Source organism: Chrysochloris asiatica, unplaced genomic scaffold, assembly GCF_000296735.1.
Source record: "Chrysochloris asiatica unplaced genomic scaffold, ChrAsi1.0 scaffold00109, whole genome shotgun sequence".
Lineage (NCBI taxonomy): Eukaryota > Metazoa > Chordata > Mammalia > Afrosoricida > Chrysochloridae > Chrysochloris > Chrysochloris asiatica.
Window position 1 is genome coordinate 10,893,872 of NW_006408627.1, and position 6,360 is coordinate 10,900,231.

At 37.8% G+C, this 6,360-nt stretch overlaps 1 pseudogene; it reads left to right on the forward strand.

The window, feature by feature from the left end:
• The first annotated feature begins 4,289 nt into the window (after positions 1-4,289).
• On the forward strand, positions 4,290-5,092 carry LOC102819413 (annotated as a pseudogene).
• The last annotated feature ends 1,268 nt before the right edge of the window (positions 5,093-6,360 follow it).

Consider the following 6,360-nt stretch of genomic DNA (forward strand, 5'->3'; position numbering starts at 1 on the left):
CAACTGCCTCTTGCTCCATGTACCGGTTCCTCATAAGCACAATTAAGAATCCTGTAATACTCATTCTTCTCAATGTTATCAATAATTTGTTATGATAGACACCGTCAAAAGAGTTTGAATAGTCATTAAAACAAAAGTAGACATCCTTCTGGTAGTCTCTGTTTTTGGCCTAGATCCCTTTGACATCAGCAGTGGTACCCCTAGTTCCATATCCTCCTCTGAATCTGGCCTGAATTTCTGGCAGTTTTCTGTCAATCTACGTAGCAGTCATTTTTAAATTATCACCAGCAAAATTTTACTTGCATATGATATTGTGCAATGATTTCTAATTTAATTGGATCACCTCTCTTTGGAATAGGCACAAAGATGGTCTCTTCCAATCTTCCAAATTTCTTGACATAGACAACTGAGCGCCTACAGAACTTCATCAATTTGTTGAAAATTTTCTATTTGTATTCTTCCGGTTCCTGAAACCTTCTTTTTCTCCAGTTCAGTGCAGCTTGGATTTTTCAATTAGTAACATTGATTCTAGGTCATATGCTACCTCTTGAAATGATTGAACATTGATTATTTCATTTTGGTTCCATGATTCTGTGCATTTCTTCCATCTTCTTTTGATGCTTTCTGCATCATTCGATAACCGGTCCATAGAATCCTTCAATATTACAGCCAGAGATAAGAGATTTTCTTCAGTTATTTCAGCTTGAGAACTGCTGAGCATGTTCTGCCCTTTCGGTTTTCAACTACTGATCTTTGCACATTAAAAAAAACAAAAAACAAAACATGACTTTGTCTTCTAAAGTTGCCTTTTGAAAGTTTCTGTTCAGCTCTTTGATTTCCTCATTTCTTCCAATTTCTTTAGTTTCTCTAAGCTTAAGAGCAAGTTTCAGTATTTTCTGACCTCCATTTTTGGTCTTTTCTTTCTTACTTGCCTTTGAAAGGACCTTTTGCTTTCTTCCTGTGTGATGTTCTTGATGTCATCCTTCAACTATTCAGGTCTTCAGTCATTAGTGTCTAGTGTATCAAGTTTGTTCTTGAAAGGGTTTCTAAATTCAAGTGGGATACAATCAAGGTAATATTTTGGCTTTTGTGGATTTTTAAATGTTTATACAGCTTTAGCCCAAATTTGCATATGAACACTTGATGGTATGTTCCACAGTTGACTCTTGGCCTTGTTTTGGTGGATATTGAGCTTTTCTATCATCTATTCCCACAGTTGTACTCAATTTGATTCCTGTGTATTCCATTTGGTGAGTTCCAGGTGTATTATCACGTTCTAAGTTGTTTATTAAAGGTATTTGCAACCAATAAGTAATTGGTCTTAGAAATTTCTATCATGCGATATCCAGCATCATTTCTATCATCAAAGCCATATTTTCAGCTACTGATCTTTCCTCTTTTTTCCAACTTTCCCATTCTAATCACTAGTAATTATCAATGCATCTGGATTGCATGTTTGTTCAATTTCTAATAAGTTGGTTGAATTCTTCAATTTTATCATCACTGGCTTTGGTGGATGGTGGGAAATTTTGAATAATAGTGGTATTAAGTGGTCTTCCTTGTGGGTGTATAGATATTCATCTGTCACAGAAGCATTCTTGAAATGTTCTTCTTCATGATGAATGGAACTCCATTGCTCTTGAATTTTATGTTCCCAGCATAGTAAATTGTATGATTGTCAAATTCAAAATGGCCAATACTATGTCAGCTCATTAACACATAGAATATAAATTTTATGCATACCATATCATTTTTTATCCCTTCCAATTTCCTAGATTCACATTTTATACATTCCAAATTTCAATAATTAATGGTTGTTGGCAGCTGTTTCTTCTCATTCTAAGTTGTGCCTCATCAGCAAATGAAACTTCCAAAAGCTTTGCTCCATTCACATTATTATGATCAGCCCTAAAACAAAGAGGCAGCTCATCCCCAGACCTATTTTGAGTGTCTTCCTACCATAAGGGCACATCTTCCAGCATTATACCCTACAATGTTGTCCTGCTATTGATAAGATTTCCATCTTATGGAACTATATCTTAAAATGTTCCACAAATATTAAATAACATTCTTATTGACTATGGAGTCCTGGTGTGGCACTGTAGGATAAGCACTGGACTGCTAACCACAAGGTTAATGGCTCAAAACCACCAGCTGTTTCTTGGAAACCCAGGGTTGCTGTGAGTCAGAACCAGCTCGATGGCACATAACAACAACAACCGTTAAGAAGTGATTTGCCTCTCCTTATTTCTTGCTGCTTTAGTCTGAAAGTTATATTGAAATCTTTCCACCATGGATGATGTGCTGGTATTTTAAATACCAGTGGCATAGCTTCCAGTATCACAGTGATAGACAAGCAAGATACAAGTGGTAGCAATAAAAATAATCCTCACTATATAACTGGTTTTTCAATAACCTCATATGCATCCGAAAGCTGGACAGTGAATAAGGAACACCGTAGTAGAATTGATGTCTTTGAGTTATGGTGTTGGAGGAGAATATTGAAAATGCCATGGGCTGCCGAATGAACCAATAGATCCATTTTGGAAGAAGTGCAAGTCAGAGTTCTCCTTAGAGGCCAAGATGACCAAACTTCGTCTCTCATACTTTGAGCATATTGTCAGAAGGGACCAGTCACTGGAGAAGGATATCATGTTTGGAAAGGTGGAGGGTCAAAAGAAAAGAGGAAGACCCCCAACGAGATGGATTGGCCAAGTGGCAGCATCCATGGACTCAAGCGTGGCAACAGTAGTGAGGTTGGCCCAGGATCAGGCAGTGTTTCGTTCTGCTGTGCATAAGGTTGCTATGGGTTGTTACCAACTCGATGGCACCTAACAACAACAACAACATAAATCTGATTCCTTAATATTAATTAAGGTAAAGGGACTATTAAAAAATTTATAATTGCTGTACATATGCTATGGTGTGCTTTATATGTATTATTTTGTTTAAATGTTATTGTTGACTGTTTAAGCTATGAGGCTCAGCTAAAAGTGGGAGAGTAAGATTCAAGGTGTTTCTGTCATTGCAGTCCTTATTATTTCCACTGCACTGTGTTTGCCTCTGGGGAAAAGAATCTCAGAGATCTTTATAATCTTTTTATAGCATTAAATAGCAGTGTACAAATAACTGGGAAATATGAAAGAGCTTCAAAAATTTTGTAGAAAAATTCCATTTATCTTTTAATTCCATTTTGATGTCCCCTCACATGTGCAAAGATGTGCATCTATTTCCATTAGGCACCTTTTCTTTTACATCTGTAAGGAGCCATAGACATAGGAAGATTTAAAACATAGCCATGTCTAGGTCACTCTGCCCACCAGCCATTTAGCCCAGATTAAATTTGCAGCCTCTGTCTTCTGAACTCCCTCCTTTCTTTTTCACCTTTTACACCATAGCCTCATTCTCAGAATGATAAATGATGGCACTGCATGCAGAAAAAGAAGCATAGAGGGCTACTTTAAGAGGAATCATTTGTATGTTCCAAGGGAATAAAAGTCACTTTGCAATCTGATTTGCTCAGGGTTGTTTTGTTTTTTGTTTTTAATTTCTTTAAAACAAAAAGCTTTTCTATCAATTGTGTGCAAAATTGATAGTTATAATACAATACTCAAGACAGTTTTTACCATTACCCTACCATGCTGTTAGGGTACAGAACACCAGATTCTTTACTTATAGGGATTCTCACTCTATTGGTAGTAAAACATTGGAGTAACAATTATTTTGCACAGTAAATACTAATTGAATGTCTACTGAATGCCAGAATTAGAACATAGGAGACAATATAGTGAACCACAAAGACACAGTTTCTGATCCTTTTGTGAAGGAAACAGAATCTTAATGAGTATAATAACTACTTGGAGTTCTGGTGTGGCACTGTGGGATAAAGCAATGGATCTCAAGGTCAATATGAACCAAAATGTCAGTGGTTAAAACTCACCAGAAGTTCTTTGGAAACCCTATACAAGGTTGCTGAGTCTGAACTAACTTGAAGGCATTTAACAACAACAGTGATAAACATTTATAGTTAATATGCATGGTGTCAGATTATACAAAAAGCAAGAGCCTTTCTTGCGCTTGTTTATTAATCTGTAGTAAACAAGTTCACAATTTTTTCACCACATCAAAACTTGTATTAAGAGATAGAGCAATGTTGCAGCCAAACATCTTACTCACGGGTACACCAGGGGTTGGGAAAAACCACACTAGGCAAAGAACTTGCATCAAGATCACGACTGAAATACATTAATGTGGGTGATTTAGCTAAAGAAGTCTGATCACCGGATATCATGGAGTCTGGCAAGATGACTTCTCCCAAGAGCATGCCGAAAGACACACAGATGATGGCACAAATCCAGAAGGATATGGGGATTACAGAATATGAACCAAGAGTTATAAATCAGATGTTGGAGTTTGTCTTCCGATATGTGACTACAATTCTAGACAATGCAAAAATTTATTCAAGCCATGCTAAGAAAGCAACTGTTGATGCAGATGATATGCGATTGGCAATCCAGTGTCGTGCTGACCAGTCTTTTACCTCTCCTCCTCCGAGAGATTTTTTTTGAGATATTGCAAGGCAAAGAAATCAAACCTCTTTGCCATTAATCAAGCCATATTCTGGTCCTAGGTTGCCACCTGATAGGTATTGTTTAACTGCTCCAAACTATAGACTTAAATCCTTAAAAAAAAAAAAAAGACATCTGCCTCTGTAGGAAGAATAACAGTTCCACGGTTAAGTGTTGGCTCAGTTACTAGCAGACCTAGTACTCGCACACTAAGCACACCAACCCCACAAATCATGTCTGTTTCAACTAAAGTAGGGACTCCAGTGTCCCTTACAGGGCAAAGGTTTATAGTACAGATGCCCACTTCTCATTCGTCTGCTGTAAAAGCATCAATTCCAGCAACATCAACAGTTCAGAATGGTCTGATTAATCCATCATTAATTGGGTCCAAAAATATTCTTATTGCCACTAATGTGGTATCATCACAAAATACTGTTAGTGAACCATCAAATGCATCGAAAAGAAAACGAGAAGATGCTGCTGCTGCTGCTGCTGCTGCTGTTGATGACTGTGATAATTTGTAATCTAACCTTGATGCATGTAACTTGTATTCTTGGTTTTATAATCCATTGTACTTAAACGTACATGTTGAATGCTTTCAAATTGTGTCAGAAAAGTTAATTAGCACTTAATGACTAAATAGAATACTTTTCATTTGAGATGTCGTTGTTTGTATTTTAATAAGTTGCGACTTTTCAGCAGCCTTTAAGTGTAAAAAATAAAGCTTTCATTCATTAAGAAAAGAAAAGAAAATAAAAGAGATAGAGCAGCTGAGGACTCTAGACTCATGGAAAGAGAAAGGCTTTGTGCTGGTGGGTAAGAGGTTGGCTTGCAAAATGTGCCCTTTGGTTGCTTAGAATGATTATATATTCCCATGTGTTTTTGTGTACATCAAAAAAAGAGGGACTAGAAACAAATACTGTTAACTGATGGTGCTTGGAAGGGGTTGTAGTCATTGCAATGAAACAAAATATGATAGGTTGGGTGCAAAACCAATGTTCTGCTATGTAAACTGTCACTCAATTCAAAATTAAAGCTTTAAAACAACCAAACAATTTCTCCTTCTAGGTATGACTGGCATCTTTTTCTCTCTCAACTCCATATGACCTTTTTAAAAAATCAAAAAAATCAAAGCCTCCTTTCACATTTATACTTACTAACAGAGACAGAGAACCCAAAAAAATGTGCCAAAACCCATTAAAAATTGTTCGCTATAGGTTAGTAAATAGACACAGTAAGCCAATATTGGTTGGTTGGGATAACTCCCCCTCACTTTGATGTGCCTCACAGCTGGGTGGCCCACCATTGTGCAATTCCAATTGCTGGAGAGCATGAGCTTCACTGGGAGGTTTACATGGATGGCGGCTGGCCCTGTCTCTGGTCACCCGGGTAATGTGGAGAGAAAAAAAAAAAAAAAAATAGCCTCTTTCTCTCTGCCAGTAAGCAGTATGTTTCAGTACTACTGAATTGCCATCTGCCTTCAAAAGGCCACCAGTAGAAGTTCATATTGGCTGCTCAGCACAGGTCACCTGTTCATCTCTTTCTCAGTCTGTTCAGCTTTTCCTAGTGAGGGCTATTCCAGGGCTGGATAGGGCCAACTCTGCAGATTCAGGCCTCACCTGAATCCAAGCACTGGGATTGACTTACTTTGACGGTGCTCACAACTGTGCAGCTCACCACCATGCAGCTTCCACCCCGACATAGCGGGAGCTTTGGGGGGGAATGTAAAAAAGTGGGGGTCAGCCATGCCTCTGGTCACCTGGTAAGTGTGTGGAACAAGAAAAAATTGCAC